The following is an 18237-nucleotide window of genomic DNA, read 5'->3' as shown; positions in this document are numbered from 1 at the left end:
GAGGCCTGGAGATGATCCTGCAGGAGCTGGACATCCTCTGAGTGAGGAGTCCCAGCTGCAGCAGAGACCTGGGGTTGTTCTTTTTCCAACAGTTGCTGGGTTCCTCGTAACTTTCCTCACTGCCAAAAGTAATGGGACACGTGTAGAAACCCTCGGGCAAATCGTCGTCTGCCATGTCACACCACTGAAGTGGAGGAGATGATTTCTTGGTTTGAATGATTTTGCTTGTTGTTTTTAAGTACTTAAAATAAAAAAAATTTAAGATAGTAAGTAAGCATTGTTTCTAAGTGCTTGTTAAAATGATTATTTAAGATAGTAATTAAGTGTTTTTTAGGCGATGTGAAAACCGTTTGCTGTGACTTTCAAATCTGCTTCAAAAACTGGACGTGTTTCTTCAGATAAACTCCTGACCAGCTGTGAAAAAGCAGTGAAAATGTCTGGCCTGTAGAAACTTTGTGATGTCAAACAAGATCAGAGGTGACATCGATTGTGATGTCACTACAGTGATGACATCACAACTTTGTGAAGGCTTCTGTTCTGTCTCTTCTGGTCTGTGGTTCCAACCACAGATTCTGGATGGAAGTGAAGTCCGGATTCCAGAATGTTGATTTGTGTTCTCTGTTAATCTCTGGACGACTTCAGCTGATTACTTCCTGTCACTGTCACGTTGGAAGGTCCACTTCTGCCAGTTTTTCAGCAGCCAGTATCATGTTTTCCACCAGCAGTGTTTCCCAAGACAGAATAATGTCAGTTTGTTTAAAATGTTGCCAAAATAAACTATTACAATTACAACAAATGTCATCTCAGGGCACTTCAGTAATAAAGTCCAATTCAGGCCAATTGGAGTTCAATTCATTGTAATTATAATCCAATTAATTCAATTCAGAATGAATCCAATTCATTCATACAGAGCAATTCAAAAACTATTTCCTCGCTAAGGAAACCAACAGATGGCACCGAACTTGCACTATTTCTAATTAGATAGAACTTTTTAATAGTTCTAAGATCGTATCTTTCTGGTTTTATTTGCATTTTGCAAAGAGTCCCGAGTAATTATGAAAGTGGGGTTTTAATTTGAAGAAAAAGCCTCAAAATAAAGTGATTTTTAGGAGTATGCAGGGATTCATTTCCATCTAATGAACAGCTCAGTTATATTAAACAGTGGGCCGTGTGAGCAGCAATCAGGGGAGTAAGGAGTTCACAGATCATAGACAGAGGCAACCGTCCAACTATTCAAAGCTTTTAAAATGAGTAATAAAATCTGACAGGTAACCAGGGAAGGAAGGACAAGAGGCAGGGAGGTGGGCAGCCACTGTGTGGCCTGGTGTGGGAATAATCACCTCAGCTGCTGATTTTAGGAGGAGCACCAATAAGCCAAACAGCGTCTCCATCCCAGGAGAAGAGGTGGCTGAGGAACACCTGGGAGTTTACCTGTTGCATATCTCTTATAAGTCTGTGGTGCAGAGTGCCATCTTTCTTCAGCACCATCTGCTGTGGCAGCAGCATCAGAGCCAGCGGCTCAAAGAAACTGAGCAAACTGCTAAAGAAGGCTGGCTCTGACCTGGGGACTGCTTTGGAGCTGTGTTTGATGAGCACTCACTTCTTTTTTTTTTTTTTTTTCCTTGTCCTGTCCAGCATTATGGCAGCAGAATTGTAATCTGAATACCGTTTATGCCAAACACATTTGCTATACCAAGGGAAGCTTTATGAATGTAAAGCTCCCCTTGATGCCCATCAACTCCTTATTTATTTATTTATTTTTGTTACAATACTTAACATGATGTGATAGTGTGATAGTGCCGAACCGGACCGGGGGACAGAGAGAGAGGGAGAGCGAAGAAGAGAAAAAAAGGAACAGAAATATGAAGAGACAAACATAGAAAACAATGAAAAATCAGAAAACCAGCTGCTACACCTGTAAAAACAAAACTGAAGACAATCCAAGGCTTTTGTGGGGAATCCAGCCTTATAGGAACCAGGAGCACCTGTAAGCAGACAAGCAGAGAACAAACACACAAACAAACAAACAAAAAAGCACAAGCAGCAGCAATCACATGGCAACCTTCCATCAAGGAATCAAACCCTGTTCCTCCGCTTCACAGGCGGATTCTAACCTTTGACCAGCGAATTGTCAAGCATTTGCATGACTGAGAGCGTAAATTGACTGTGGAAGGGGTTCCATGGTGTAAAGGTCAGCACTCTGGACTTTGAATCCAGTGATACGAGTTCAAATCTCAGTGGAACCTTCAGGTGTGTGCTGTCATGGTTGTGTTCTGGAAAGAAGATGAGTTGAGTAAGCTAGTCAGTTGTGAAATGACACCAGAGTGCTCAATTCCAGCTGAGAGGATCTATGGTATATGACGTCACACCTCTGTGTTGATAGTTGAATCTTTTTTGGTTTCCTCTTGCATATTCATTTACGATGCTTCTATCTATCCATGCTCTCCCAGAGGAGTGTGTTACAATCCCACTTCTGACTCAATTTGTTGAAACAAAATTTGGGAAAACTTACCTCATTCTTTGGCTTCTGGAACACTCGTGAACAGGTATGGCGCCAGTTTCCGTAGTGTAGTGGTTATCACGTTCGCCTAACACACGAAAGGTCCTCAGTTCGAAACTGGGCGGAAACATTACTTGCTCCTCCATTATTTATTTCATCCTTGTGTGAAGATGTATGACTGCACGTTAATGATAGCAACATCAACATATTCATAATTATGGATAGGAGGGGAGCCTCATCTACTATTCTTGACATGTAAAGTACATTTTTGCAGGTTTTCAAAAGATTTTCTGATGCTATGGTGTGAAACGGACTTTGGCGAATCCCTAGCTGCTGAGCGAAAATTGCAGCTTTTATGAGTATTAAAGGAGACATATTTTACCTCTTTAAACAAGTTAGAATTGGTCTATGGCACTGATGCCATGGTAACGGCCCGCGGGCCGGAACCGGCCCGAGTGGACATCACAACCGGCCCGGTTACATCAGTGGTTGAGAAGTTTTTTTTTTTAAATAAATAATACTATTATCAACAAATTCAAATCTACTTTTGTTTTTTGATCCTTAACCCCCTTGTGTCCAAGGCCTTTTCAGAGACTTTGAGGCAGTTGTCACCACCTTGACATTTTCAAGTATTTCAACTAACTGTAAACATCTATGCAAAAGTGACACATATGGTTGTATTCTGAAAAGCCTAACAAAAAACAATATGAGAGTGAAGTGAATGTAATACAAACAAGTTTTACTTCAATTGAGGGGAAACACAACTGTACAAAAAAACAAGTTTTAGAGGTCTTCAAACAGTGCAAGAAAACGCACTATAAATAAATCTAGCCAAGACTTTTGAAGGTTGAACCTTGTAAACAAAAGTGTTGGCTGCATAAAAGTAAAAAGTGCAGTCAGAAATGTTTTGTTGTTTTCACACAAACTCTAAAAAAGTTTTTGTAACTCCAGGCAGTGTCCCTGTCAGTTGAATACTAATTAGATGGGTGTGTAACACCCCTGATTCCCCCCACCCCCCTGTCACTCTCCATGTGATAATTGTCTGTCACTGGCAGGACATTGCTGCCTTCCCCCACATGCTGGCTGAATGGGGCGTGTTCTCACCTGTGAATAGCCACTCAGTCACCTGGTACTTTACATGTGAATAGCGATAGGTGTGGCCGAGGAAGCTGCTGCAGTCTGAGAGTACAGAAAATCCAAAGATTTCTGTTCACTCTCTTTAAAAAGGGCCAGCTATATAATTTATTTTAATATATATATATTTGAAAACTAGAAGTTTCAAGGTTTTTAATGGTGTCACTTATATGTTTGAATGACAAAAACTCACAGAGTTACAGATGTGTTTTTGGAGATGTGTCAAAAATGCCCACCGGTGGTCATTAGACCCCAGAGTGTTAATGGTTTTAAGTATAATATTCATTTAATTAATTTCCACGTAATCCAACAGTTTGTCTCTCGCTCGTGCCGGTCTCAGGACCTTGGACAGAGACCAATGCACGCGCTGCAACAGAGACCGACAGCGCGTGCACTGTCTAAGGTACTGACTGACGAGTCGCGCGACATCAGTCAGGAAGGATGTTGTCTAAAAAGCGGAAGGTTGACTCTGAATGTAGAATCTTTCAGGAGAGATGGAAAGAAAAGTATTTCTTTTGGGAAGTGAGGGGGAACCAGTGTGTTTAATTTGTTCGCAACAAGTGGCTGTGCCAAAGGAGTACAACATCAGACGACATTACGAGACCCATCAGGAGAAGTACAACGACTACACAGGGCAACGTAGGACACAAAAGCTAAACGAGCTAGCCTCATCCCTCCAAAAACAGCAAGCGGCTTTCTCGAAATGCCGAGAGACATATGAAGGTTCGTTTTAATTGTATATCTTCTCAAATTCTTATTTTTACGTTAACTGCAGCTGTTTTCGAACGGGGATTTCATCTCGGCGTGCCTCCGTTAAGTTCTGATGGCGTTGCCCCTGGCAACCAACAGCGTCTCCTGCCAACATGGCCGACCGTGACTCCTCATTCTCAATACTAACTTAACATTTTATTTCATGTTTATGGGCAGTGAAGGCGAGCTATGACATCGCATGGGAGATAGCCAAAGCTTCCAAGCCTTTCTCTGAGGGCGAATTCGTGAGAACGTGCATGATAAAGGCAGCCGAGCTAGTGTGTCCAGAAAATCGACAAGCTCTCGCGAACATCAGCTTATCCCGACCTACAGTGACCGAGAGAGTGGAAGAGCTCTCCAGCGACTTGCATAGCCAACTTAAAGAAAAGATTAAATCCTTCGTCGCGTTCTCCATTGCTCTTGACGAGAGCACTGATGTGACTGATACGGCTCAGTTGGCGATATTTATTCGCGGAGTGGATGCTGCCTTGAATGTCACGGAGGAGTTTGTTTCCGTGGTACCCTTGACAGACACGACTACAGCTAACGACGTGTTTGTTAGCCTTGTCGGGGCCCTTGACAATCTGGAGGTGGACTGGAGTCGCGCTGTCAGTGTGGCTACGGATGGTGCACCTTCCACGGTAGGAAGAAAGGCCGGAGAGGTCGTCAAGTTGAGAGAAAAGGTACGAGAGGCTAACCCAGAACAGGTATTCTGGAACTTTCACTGCATTTTACACCAAGAGGCGTTGTGCAGCAAAAGTCTGAAGTTAACTTTTCGCAACCCTGAGTCAATAGTGTTATCGTTGTCGGCAGGAATCGAACCTGCGCGGGGAGACCCCAATGGACTTCTAATCCATCGCCTTAACCTCTCGCCACAACAACGACATACATGTATGTTCACCTTTGACATTCAACGGTTACAAATCATCATTTTCATGAAGGACTTCAACTCCTGAGACAGACATAAGTTATGGCGATCAAGAAAAAGCTTTTTTGTTTGTTTGTTAGAAATGGTCCATCTTTCAAAATGGGTCAGAGGAAGAAGCTGTGTCTTCAGAGATCAATCTGTGCAGGAGTTCATGTGATCAACGACACGTCTGCCCTCTGTTTTGTTTCATCAAATGGTCCAAGGAACTTGTGCTTCTTTCCAGGTTAACTTTTCGCAACCCTGGGTCAATAATGTTATCGTTGTCTGCAGGATTTGAACCTACGCGGGGAGACCCCATTGGATTTCAAATCCATCGCCTTAACCTCTCGGCCACGACAACGACATACACTTGTGTTCACCTTTGACATTCAACGGTTACAAATCATCATTTTCATGAAGGACTTCAACTCCTGAGAGAGACCTAAGTTATGGCGATCAAGAAAAAGCTTTTTTGATTGTTTGTTAGAAATGGTCAATCTTTCAAAATGGGTCAGAGGAAGGAGCTGTGTCTTCAGAGATCAATCTGTGCAAGAGTTCATGTGATCAACGACACGTCTGCCCTCTGTTTCGTTTCATCAAATGGTCTAAGGAACTTGTGCTTCTTTCCAGGTTAACTTTTCGCAACCTTGAGTCAATAATGTTATCGTTGTCGGCAGGACTCGAACCTGCGCGGGGAGACTTAACCTCTCGGCCACGACAACGACATACACTCGTGTTCACCTTAGACATTCAACGGTTACAAATCATCATTTTCATGAAGGACTTCAACTCCTGAGACAGACCTAAGATATGACGATCAAGAAAAAGATTATTTTTTGTTTGTTAGAAATGGTCAGTCTTCGAAATATGTGAGAGGAAGGAGTTGTGTCTTCAGAGATCAATCTGTGCAGGGGCCCGTTGCACAAAAGTAGGATTTAGACATCCAGGATGAATTACTTAGCCAGGTTCAAGGAATCCAAAACATGGGCGCCCAGGCTTAGTTGGTTGCACAAAGGCCAATCCAGGATGAGCAGACACGGATTCATCAAGCCAGGTGAAAGCGATCCTGGATAAGTGCTGCACGTAGCTTTCTTAAATAGACCCCACGATCGATCATAGATTCACTGATTCACTATGGCAACAAGGTCGGCGTATTTCTCCCCAGCGGAGCAATAATTATTAATGGAAGCATATGAAGAGGTGACGGAGAAAATAAAACAAAAAGGAAATACTGCCACAGTTAAAAAACAAAGGGAGCAAGCGTGGCAAACCATTGCTGACCGCCTGAATGCGTAAGTAGTGCACAAATCACACTCACCACTCCACTGAAATTATCACAATTAGGCAGTGAACTACGGGGAACTCGGGGGATCCGAGACCCCCTGAAACTGACAAGAGACCCCCCCGAAAACATGATTTGGGAAATGTTGGGGGGTCTCTAAAATATTGGCAAAATGTGATTTCCCCTGATGAGTTATGATTGTAGACGCGATGCGTGTGGAGGTGTGGAGCCTGTGTGCGTAATTGGCATAAAGCTGTGCTGTCCGCCGCGTATGATTCTGTATAGCTTCTCATGTGTTTTCGAGATCCGCGCTCTGAGTCAAGCGCAAGCAAGCAACCAAAATGGACATGGCAGCAACTTTTTATTAAGAATGTGCCTGCCCACACATTGCCTGTACTGTTTTAGCAGTGAAAAAAAAGTGAAAAACGCAATTAAAGGACTTGCAAGCATCTTCATCTCCTTCCCTGGGAATAGAAGACTCTGTGACATCAAGGAGGAGTTCTATAGGATTGCAGGTAAGAATTTAAAAAAAAAAAATTAGTTACAATTACAATGTTAACATTCAGAGTAAGATACTCATTGCATCGTATTACAGGTTTCCCCAATGTCATTGGTGCAGTGGACTGCACACACATCAAAATAAAATCCCCCTCAGGTGGCCATGAGGGGGATTTTGTGAACAGGAAAAACTTCCACAGCATCAATGTACAGGTGAACATGACTTTTGATAAAGTTAAGTAATGAACACTGTACATTGCCTGTGATGTGCATTAATTGGTTTAACATCTTCATTTCAGATGATCTGCAATGCTGACTATTTGATCAGTAATGTTGTGGCAAGACAGGGCTTGTGATATCATTGTGGCCTGTGCTGTCTTCCACAATGTGGCCTGCCTGAGAAAGGAGAGGGCCCCCAGAGTCCCAGCTCTCATAGACTGGGACAATCCTGCCATCTTCCCGGATGACGACTGTGGTCGGCTGGTCAGAGACCATTATGTGTTAAATTATTTTAAATAATATGCATGTTGCTTTAAGTTGGGCCTGCAATGGCAGAGGAATTTTTGTTAGGTTTTTGTGCTGTATAGGCAAGGCAATTTTATTTGTATAGCCCATTTTTACAAACAGTTTGTCTCAAACTGCATGCTTTGATTCTGTGCTTTTTGTCTTGTAGAGCACTGTGTGACTTCAGTTTTGAAAGGAGTGACTGACTGAGATAAGGAATGAGATTAAATAGATCCTGGAACTTAGCCTGGTCTGGAGCAGGCTAGCTTCACAGAATAAATCTCTCTGGTAACTTAGGTCTGAACATATCCCACTTCCCTCTATCCCACTTTTGTGCAACCGGATCACGGATAAGTTGATCCAGGATAGCCAACATATCCCCGCTTAATCCCTTATCCTACTTTTGTGCAACGGGACCCTGGGCTATTCGTATATTTTTAGAAATATCTGCGTCGAATCGACGGAGTGCCATCAGGCGAAGGCGTCTTCGACATCTGGGAGCATTGCTGATTCTTGTTACGGTATGTAGAATGAGAAATTAATGCAAATAACGCGTGTGAGTGAGCAGCTGGTAGCTTGCAGAGCCGGCGTGTGAATATGATAATGTGTGTGTGTGTTTGAAAGTGCTTCTAACTGTACATTTGTGATATCGTGTAATATAGAAACAATTTGCTTGTCTCGTTGGATTTGCTGATTGGAGTAGTATCCTAACCTTGCTAACTTAGCTGAAAGCATAAGCTAACGTTTAGCCTTTGTTATTCGCCTCGTTCCGTTTGGGATAAACAATGAGTTTTTGAAGCGGTTTTCTTTGTACCAGGTTCAGATTTGAAGACATAAATAAATGCACTGCATTGTGTGTGCTATCAATGTGTTGGTTTGGGAGGATGAAAGCCTGATCTTTCCATGTTTTTCTTTCCAGCAGACGGGTCATCCTACAAATTATTGCCCATTGGACCACAACATGTACCCCAAATTTTTTTGTTATCCCTTGTATAATAAATCTCTTCATACCAATATCCGTTCCAGTCGTTCATATGATGTTGATGTGATAAGCATGCTCACAAACCTTTTGTCCTTAATTTCTTTTATTAGGCTCACATTACAGACATTTTCAGAAATAACAGCTTAAAGTGTGTGGTGCAAATATGGACAATAAACAATATGAATATAAACAATATGAACATACACGGGCAACAGTGCAATCATGGAGAACGAGGTGACCGGAGCAGGAACAGCGCATGGCACATCGGAGGTGCTGCATGGGCTCAGTGATGTTCTGGGGGAACAAGACACGACATGACATTATAGCATGCACTTTCATCCATTGTAAAATATAAAAAAAGGTGTTTCAGAATGCGGTAGTGGTGGCTGTGTGTACAATAGGTGCATGGCGCATCAACTTACCTTAAAGTTTGTTTATCATGCGCTCAAACAGAGCTAAAAAGCGCTCCGTCTTCTGCTCCGTCTCCTCGTGGCGCTTCTGCTCCTTCAGGCTCTCCTGTATCAGGTAATCCATTGTGGGATTGGACTTCCTACTTCTTTTTGGGGATGGGGATGACTTTAGAAACCGATCTTCGTTTTCGGCGCTAAACCTGATCAGGCTCTATGTTTGTGCTTGAGTCCCTGTGAATCACAGTCACGTATATGAATACTTGTGATAATGGGTAGCGAAATGACGCTCACGTCACTCAAAAGGAACTTCTCTATGGTTAACCAACTACATTGCTTGTAAATACTTGTGTTGCAATTTGAAAAACGACAACTCTTTCGCAGCACCTTCACATGCATTGACCGATTACTCCATGTACAATAGCGACTTTTCCCATGTGCGTTTATAGCAGAAAACAACTACACATTGCCACCATGTTAAACTCACACAATACACCAGTTATCACAACCTAACACGGTTAAAACAGTTAAATTATGACAAATAAATAGAGCTACTTACATTTGTGTGGTGCTTTCTTTGCTTCTGCCATTTTTTAAAAAGACTTGCGTTCTCCCGGTAATCGCGTTGTACTCTGGGAAATATGTCATACCCCTTCGAACGGAGTCTGCCTGGTCGAACACCTCCGTTTGAAGGGCTACAAAGCCCTTCCCCTTAGCCCTACCCCTCGGTCTTAAGGTGAATTGGGACACCCCTACCCCTACACGTGAACGCGCAAATCGGAGGGGAAGGGGTAAGGGGTAGGGCCAAGGGGTGAAATGGGATTGGGCCGTAAAGTCAATTTTTGCATGTTTTCAAAAGATTTTCTCATGCTATGGTGTGAAACGGACTTTGGCGAATCCCTAGCTGCTGAGCGAAAATGGCAGCCTTCGGTCAAGGAATCAAACCCTGTTCCTCCACTTGACAGGCGGATTCTAACCTTTGACCATTGAAGAAGATACAGAATGTGTTGCTTGACTGTCGTGCCAATTCTGAGAATACAAGCTGTAAGAGTATCACTGAAAAATTGACAAAAAAAATCACGTTGCTAAAACCATTTCATTGTCAAGAATTTGCATGACTGAGAGCGTAAATTGACTGTGGAAGGGGTTCCATGGTGTAAAGGTCAGCACTCTGGACTTTGAATCCAGGGATACGAGTTCAAATCTCGGTGAAACCTTCAGGTGTGTGTTGTCATGGTTGTGTTCTGGAAAGAAGATGAGTTGAGTAGGCTAGTCACTTGTAAAATGACACCAGAATGATCAATTCCAGCTGAGAGGATCCGTGGTATGTGATGTCACACCTCTGTGTTGCTAGTTGAATCTTTTTTGGTTTCGTCTTGCATATTCATTTACGATGCTTCTATTTATCCATGCTCTCCAACAGGAGTGTGTTACAATCCCACTTCTGACTCAATTTGTTGTGACTCCACAATCTCTTTCCGCTGGCAACAAAATTTGGGAAAACTTACCTCATTGTAATTCCCTCTCAAGTCGAAATCACGAAAACCAAGTTGTTCTTTTGTTACAGGCTTTAATCACACAAGGAGCTTGATAGTGTGCCATGAGAACTCATTGGCCGCTTTCTCTTGAGAGAAAATTAGAAATCTTCAGTCCTTCAGTGCACTATGCACTTTATCCAGTCTTCCTTAATTATTGCTGATCTTAGGCAGAGAAACCAGCAAGGTGCCTGCCTGCTAGCTTGGTCCAGAATGTTTCAGGTAGCGACCCTCAAAAGTAACACCCATCAACCTGCGGCAGCAACCATGGTTCCCCCTTAAGACTTGTTCCCCATATCAAACAAACAATTTACATGAAATATATGAAATGATGCTTTTAATATTAAACTACTGTTACTACAAATGTATGTATTCATGACACTGCACGAAAAGAGGGATTTGTGTCACTGTGGACGGCAGTGAACTTCCGCGAATTTGCCTAATTTTCGGACGCACCTGGGCGCTTGCAGGCAGACAAACTTTAAGTTTGTTGCGCGACAAAATCGTCGGAAACGAACCCGGCTCGCGGCGGGCTCTCACAGCGGGGTGCTAATGGCCCAGCGATTAGCACCCCGCTGTGAGAGTGCCTGGACCTCTCACTGGCCTCGCTGGTATTGGACAAAAAAGGCACGTGATTACATAAAAAAGCTCCTGTAAAGCTGTCCGCCCATTGGCCAATAAGGTTAATATATGCATACTTTATATGGGCATATCACTCAGCAATTATGATTAATAATTGTGATTATGATTACTAATATTCCTGGGATGTTTGTGTACTTCATATATTCACGTCATTCTTATAAGCTGCACTATGACTAGGCTAATGCAGGCATGAATGACGTGAATCTATTGAGAATGAAAAAGGAAACTTTTTTTTTTTTAAAGCGCTTTTATTGCCACACCACACAATGTACATAGCTTACATTGTAATAAGAACCATGTTGATAATAAAGAATTGAAAACTATATACACACACACTGCTGTAGCCTACAATATACACAATAAGCCTAAACGCCGCCGTTTGGAATCCGCATTCTTCGCATTACTCCGGTCCCTGCAGGGTCTGCAGGAGTTGTCAGACGTCCTCATCCTGGATCAGAAGCTGACTTCTGGGAGCTGTTGGAATAACCAATAAATAATCCATGCACAGCATATTGACAACTTGTCTATAAAGTAACAAAAGTCATATTGACAGCGTATATGTTCTTACTCTCTTTCACTCTTCTGTGGTGAGACTGTGAGTATTTCGGGTTGGCTTCAAGACGCGCCTGTAGCACAGCACACAGGTCCGTCACGCAGCTAAAAACAACAAACAAGAGGAATGAATAAAATGACCAGTGCTTAAAAGTATCAGTACCAGCCGTGGTAAAAGTCAGCGCCGCTCACCCTCGATAGTGTCCCCGTCTGCCTCTCTGAAGTTCGGACTGTTTGACACCGCCTCCTTCAAGCGACTCGTTACATCCATATTGTGAGGTGACAGTAGCCTGTAAAAACAAAAGGCCTATGGTTAATAAAAAAAACTGCATTAACGTAACATCGGGTCCAACTCAACTAGATATTGGGAGAACATTCACTTATTCTTACCCTTGACCTGGATTATAATGCCACGGTGAGTTATGCAGGCGGCGAACTGCTTCCTATAAATTGAAAACACGAAATTCATTTTTTTAAATAAAGCAACTCACACTGGTTTTCACGTGATGGACACAATTAAGTTGAGTTTAGCCTAAAGCCACAGTCAATAACCTACTCTTACCGCGATTTTCGGATTCTGTATCCGCCTTCTCTTGGGGGTGCGCTCTTCAACTTCTCTGGAATGTAACTCCAGTCCGTTCTCGACGGCCATCTTGCCTCCAACCTAGCGAATCTCTGGTCGATTCCCTCCAGCACCCTCTCCACGACCGTATCCACAGTGCTGGCCACCATACGAGACATCCCGGTCATAGCATTCAACAGGACTTTCATTTTATCTGCCTGTAAGCAAGTGAGTAAGTAAGTTTAATACACAGCACATTTAAAATCAGCGAGAACTGTCCCAAGTGCTGTACAGTGTCAACAAGACTAAAATTAAACAATCAAATGGTCATGTGCAAGTAGAAAAAAACACACAAACCTGTAGACCCGCAGAGAGTTGCTGGGGAGTTGAAAGCAAGTAGTCTTCCAGCCCATTGTATTCCGCATACCACGGCAGTTTTCAGCGATTTCTGTCTGCCTTTCTGCCGCCAGATCTGCTCCTTAAACTTTTTGTTTACACTGCACGACACAATGTTTCTCATACGTGATTGAACGAGAGCTTATGCGAGCCGTTAAGCTCCACCAATCATTTGCGTATACGTCATTACACGGATTACTCGCGAGACAACCTCCCGTCCTTTTGCTATTTAATGTTGTCTGACCACAGCTGGCAATTTGCACTGTTTTGACACAAAAATGGACTCTGCAAGGACAAAGAAAAGACCTCGGCGATATTGTGACCATTGTGACACCGAATTAAGCCATACACAATAAAACACTGAGCGCACTACTGCACATTATGTATACAGGCCAGATTTCTATATTTTTATTTCTATTTTATTTAAGAAACCTTTTAGAATATTGCTGTTGCATGCTTATTTTATCTTTATCTTATCTTTATTATTATACATTTGGACATCCAGTGCGGGCAACAAAGAAAATAATTTCATTGTTCAGGGAAACACGTTTCTAACTGCACACATGACAATAAACCTTTGAAACCTTGAATCCTTGAATTTTGCCCACAAAAAGCGGTATTACAAAAGAGGTGTTTGGGAGAAAAAAAACCAGATATGCATCACCTGTCACCAGCAGACAGCGTGCACCTCTTCTTTTTCAAGACAACACAGCAACAAACTTGGCTGGAGTTGGAGGTGATGGTGAACATGTAGAAACAGGCCTGCCCACCCCCCACCTCACCTCACCCCACCCCACTTGAAAATGACTGTGGCACCTCCTGACCTGATCACTGGCATTTACATATTAAAGGCTCTCCTAAGTAGGGGAGGGGAGGGGGGCATGGGGGAGCAGTTGCCAGGTCAATTTGCGACAATTTGGGCCAAGTTTTCACTTTTACCACCGCAAATGCAGGGGCTCAACGTATGCGGACATGTAAGGGGCCACATACATCCGCAAATCCCTCTTTTCATGCAGTGTGAACTCTGTATGTTTTAACCTAATGTTTATTTATCTATTATTTATTTATTTATTCTGACTTCGATGGCAGCTACACTCCCACCAAATCACTTGTGATTTTACTCAAACCTACAAACTAAGCTAACACTGGATGATAAAACACATTGCAAGAAAAATGTGGCAGCATCACTCTGCTTCAATCAGGGTCACTGTCTTATGGATGGGTCTCTCCAAGTACAGCGGCTTCCCAATGCGTTTACCTTCTTTATCCAAAGTTGAATCACTGATCAGCAGTTGCAGTTTCCTTACACAACCATCTTCTGCAGGATAGGCCTTTGTGACCTTTGCCAACTTCCATTCTGTTCTTGGGGCAGTGTCATCTTGCACGATCACGATATCATTGACCTTAGCGTTCCTGCGCTTTCGTTGCCATTTCTGACGCGGTTGTAGGTTCAACAGATATTCTTTGCACCATCTGGACCAAAACTCGTTGGCTAAGTATTGGACCTTGCGCCACCTCTTCCGAAGGTAAAGGTCTTCTCTTTCAAACTTCCCAGGTGGTGGAAGAATGATAGAGGACTTCATTGTCAGTATGTGATTAGGTGAAAGAGGCTGCGGTCCCGTTGGATCGTTCAGTAAGTGAGCTGTCAATGGTCGACTGTTAATGATTGCCATTACTTCATAAAAGTATGTCCTCAATGATGAAGTATCGAGTCGATTGGAGGACTGATCCAGGATAGACGTAAGCACACTTCTTATTGTCCGAATCTGCCTTTCCCAGGCACCGCCCATGTGGCTTGCTGACGGCGGATTCATGACAAACTCACAGCCCAGTATCTTAAGGTGCTCTTGATCCATCTCCTTCAAAGCTTCTACGAACTCGCGCCTGGCACCGACGAAATTGGTGCCTTGATCGCTGCGGAGTTGTCGAACATTGCCACGTATGGCTATGAAGGCACGGAGAGCGATGATGAAGAAGTCAGTGGTCATCTCTTCAAGAAGCTCTATGTGAACTGCACGAGAGCATAAGCATGTAAACAGCAGGCTGTAGCGCTTAGACTCCTTCCTTCCATCTTTTACATAGAACGGTCCGAAGCAGTCTATTCCGCAATACGTAAATGGAGGTGTTTCTTCCATGCGGTCGCGTGGCAAGTCTGCCATTTGCTGATTCTCTGTAGACCTTCTAAACCTTCTGCACTTGACACACTTGTTAATGCAGGATGAGACAGCATGGCTGCATCCGAGTATCCAAAATCCATTGGCTCGTAGCTCATTGACTGTTATGCCACGTCCTTGATGTTGCACTTGTTGATGATAATGCTGTATGAGCAGTCTTGTTATGTGACCTTTGGCAGGTAAAACAGCTGGATGCTTGATGTAATGGTGCAAATCAGCACGCGTCAGCCGACCTCCCACCCTGAGGATTCCCTGTTCGTCAAGGAAAGGGTTCAGTCTGTGTAACTTATTGGTCTTAACAAGCTCCTTCCCATGTTGGAGGGTTTGGATTTCTTCCGCAAAAGCTTCTTTCTGAGCAAGACAAATGATGGTAGCTTCGGCATCGCTCCTTTCCACCAGACTTGTGGCTTCATTCGTTCTTGGGATTGAACCTTTCAGCTCCTTTGCAAGTCGCATGAGACGACCAATGGCCTTGACTAATCTTGTCCAGCAGGAGAACTTTAGGAAACGATCCAGCAGTGAAACTTCTGTAGCTGAAGCCTTGTGTACGAAGATGTTGCATACTTCAGGGTCTTCTGCTGCTACATCTTCCACCTCAACATTTCCACTAGGAAGTTCTTCACACCAGAGAAAATCAGGACCAGAGAACCAGTTGGAGGCAATGAGCTCCTTTGCCCGCAGGCCTCTCGACGCATGATCGGCGGGGTTGTCTTCTGAGCTCACGTGTCTCCACTGATCTGGTCTGGTACTGTCTTTAATTCGTTGGATGCGATTTGCCACAAACACGTGGAATCTTCTTGCATCGTTGTTCACGTATCCAAGGACGACCTTTGAGTCCGTCCAAAAGACTTCTTGAGCATCTATTTCTAGCTCCTTTCTGAGCACGTCACTCATGCATACAGCTACGACTGCTGCCGATAGCTCGAGTCTTGGCACAGTTGTGACCTTAGTGGGGGCCACTCGGGCTTTGCCCATCACTAAAGAGCAGTGGATTTGTCCTGTTTCGCTAATTACCCGAAGGTAAGTACATTCTCCATAACCCAGGAAGCTCGCATCGGAGAAGTAATGAAGTTCATACCTTTGGACTTGCTTGAACTCTGATGGGAGATAACATCGCTGAATCTTGACGTCTGCCAGGTTCTTCAAGTCCAGGAGCCAGGACTCCCGCCGTGGTCTCAGATCGTCTGGCAGAGGATCATCCCATCCGACTTTGTCACGGCACATTTGCTGAAGTATTTGCTTCCCAATCAGAATAAAGGGAGCGACAAAGCCTAAGGGGTCGAAGATGGAGGCCACAGTCGACAACACTCCTCTTCTAGAGAGTGGGCGTTCATCCACCACCACTCTGAAGCTGAAGTGGTCTGACGTGATGCACCATTTCACACCTAGCGCTCTCTCCATCTGGGGTTCACCCAGAGCCAGGTCTTGACTTCTTGACGCATCTGCACACTCTTCTTTCGGGAGGGATGCAAGCACCTCTTGGTAATTGGAAACAAACTTGTGGAGGCGTAACCTTCCAGAGCTGCAGAGCTGTCTGGCTTCAGCAACCAACTTTATGGCTTCTTCTGGAGTTGAGACACTTACCAGGCCATCATCGACGTAAAAAAAGTTTCTTTCGATGAAGTGGATTGTTGCTTCACTGAACCGACCTCGTCCTCGTCCGGCGACGTGTTTGAGGCCGTATTTCGCACAGCCGGGTGACGAGGCTGCACCGAATAGGTGCACCTTCATTCGGTAAACTGATGGCTCTGTCCTGATGTCCCCGTTGTCCCACCAAAGGAACCTGAGGAAGTCCTGATCTTCTGCTCTGACCCGAAACTGGTGAAACATGCGTTCAATATCGCACATCAAGGCTACTGGGCCCTTCCTGAATCGACAGAGGACACCTAACAAAGTGTTTGTCAACTCTGGTCCTGTGAGTAGATGGTCGTTAAGTGATACTCCTTCGAACTTGGCTGAACAGTCAAACACCACGCGAATCTTCCCTGGTTTCTGATGGTGGTAGACTCCGTGGTGCGGAATATACCAGCAAGAGCCCCGTTGGAGTTCACTCTTTGGGACCTTCTCAGCATCTCCACAGGATATGATGTCGCTCATGAATGCAACATAGTCCTTGTGGTACTGCTTGTCCTTCTCAAATCTCCTTTTCAGACACCGGAGGCGATGATCTGCACACTTGAGATTGTTAGGCAGACACGGCTTGTCTTCTTTAAATGGCAATGGCATTTCGTGCTGTCCATTCGCTTGTGTCTTTATGCCCTCCTCCATTTGCGTGATGAAGCGAAGGTCAACCTGAGAGAAATGAGCATCTTCTACGTTTCTCTCGCTGAAGTCTGATTCAAGCACTTTCAGCACATCTGTCGGAACAATGACTTCCTTGACTTGGGTTCTGCATATGTACTGAACTTGACTTGTTAGGTCACTAGGTGACTGTAGACTTGGTGTCACTTGTTTCACAATGATTCTGTGGCTGCTTCCGATGGCATCTCCATAGTCAACACAGGGGTTGACGCAGCCAACTATGCTCCAGCCAAGATCTGTCCTTACTGCGAATGGCTCGTCATCTTTGCCTGAAACAATTTCTCTTGGCAACAGGGCTTGAGAGCAATTGTACCCTATGAGCAGGCCAACATTGCAGTCTATCAGAGGAGCGATCTCTTCAGCAAGGTGCTCTAAGTGAGACCATGCTCTTGCTGTCTTGGGTGTGGGAATGTGACTTAGACTAGCAGGGATGAAGTCTCGCGAATAAGTCACGGGAAGAGGGATTTTCTTGGAGGAGTAAAACCCTCTGATTTGCAACCCAGTTAACTTGTGACTTGGGATTACAGTCTGCTTGGATGCTAGTGTGGAAAGCTTTAATTGAACAGGCGCCATCTGTGTTTCCAGAGTCTCTGCTCTTTCTTGTAGGATGAAGGTGCTATCGCTCTGACTGTCCAGAAGAGCGTATACCAGAACTTCAGCATCTGGGTTTCTTGTTGTTGACAGCCAAACTGGCACTATTGTGGACGCATATGTGTTGTTCCCATTGTGCATGACTTGGTTAGACATAGATGTACTTGTTACTTCAGTAGTTGTAGACTCTGTGTCACTATGTTTCGGCTCTTTAGAGCTTTCCTTTCCCTTTAAGGATTTTCCACTCTCCCTTTGTCCATCAGCTTGGACCCTTTCATCTGCCTTAGCACGGTCTTCATGCAAACATGTGGGATGCCTCCCCTTGCATACGTTGCAAACACTCCTCTTCTCACAGCTCTTTGAGTGGTGTCCTGGCCTTAAACATGCAAAACACAGTCTCTCTGTCTGCACATACTTAACTCGCTCTTTAACAGGCTTCTCCATTAACTTCCGACATGTCTGAATACCATGGTTTGTCTTCTCACAAAACATGCATCCCTTAGCATCGCCCTTTTGTCCG

At 44.1% G+C, this 18237-nt stretch overlaps 2 non-coding genes across 2 annotated transcripts; one reads left to right on the top strand and one right to left on the bottom strand.

The window, feature by feature from the left end:
- Positions 1-2557: 2557 nt before the first annotated feature.
- On the top strand, positions 2558-2630 carry trnav-aac (transfer RNA valine (anticodon AAC)). The gene has a single exon. It is a non-coding gene; the product is annotated as a tRNA-Val (tRNA).
- Positions 2631-5570: 2940 nt separating this feature from the next.
- Positions 5571-5652, bottom strand: trnas-uga (transfer RNA serine (anticodon UGA)). The gene has a single exon. It is a non-coding gene; the product is annotated as a tRNA-Ser (tRNA).
- Positions 5653-18237: the final 12585 nt, after the last annotated feature.

Source organism: Odontesthes bonariensis, chromosome 11 (genome assembly GCF_027942865.1).
Source record: "Odontesthes bonariensis isolate fOdoBon6 chromosome 11, fOdoBon6.hap1, whole genome shotgun sequence".
NCBI lineage: Eukaryota > Metazoa > Chordata > Actinopteri > Atheriniformes > Atherinopsidae > Odontesthes > Odontesthes bonariensis.
This window is presented reverse-complemented; position numbering and strand designations above follow the sequence as displayed.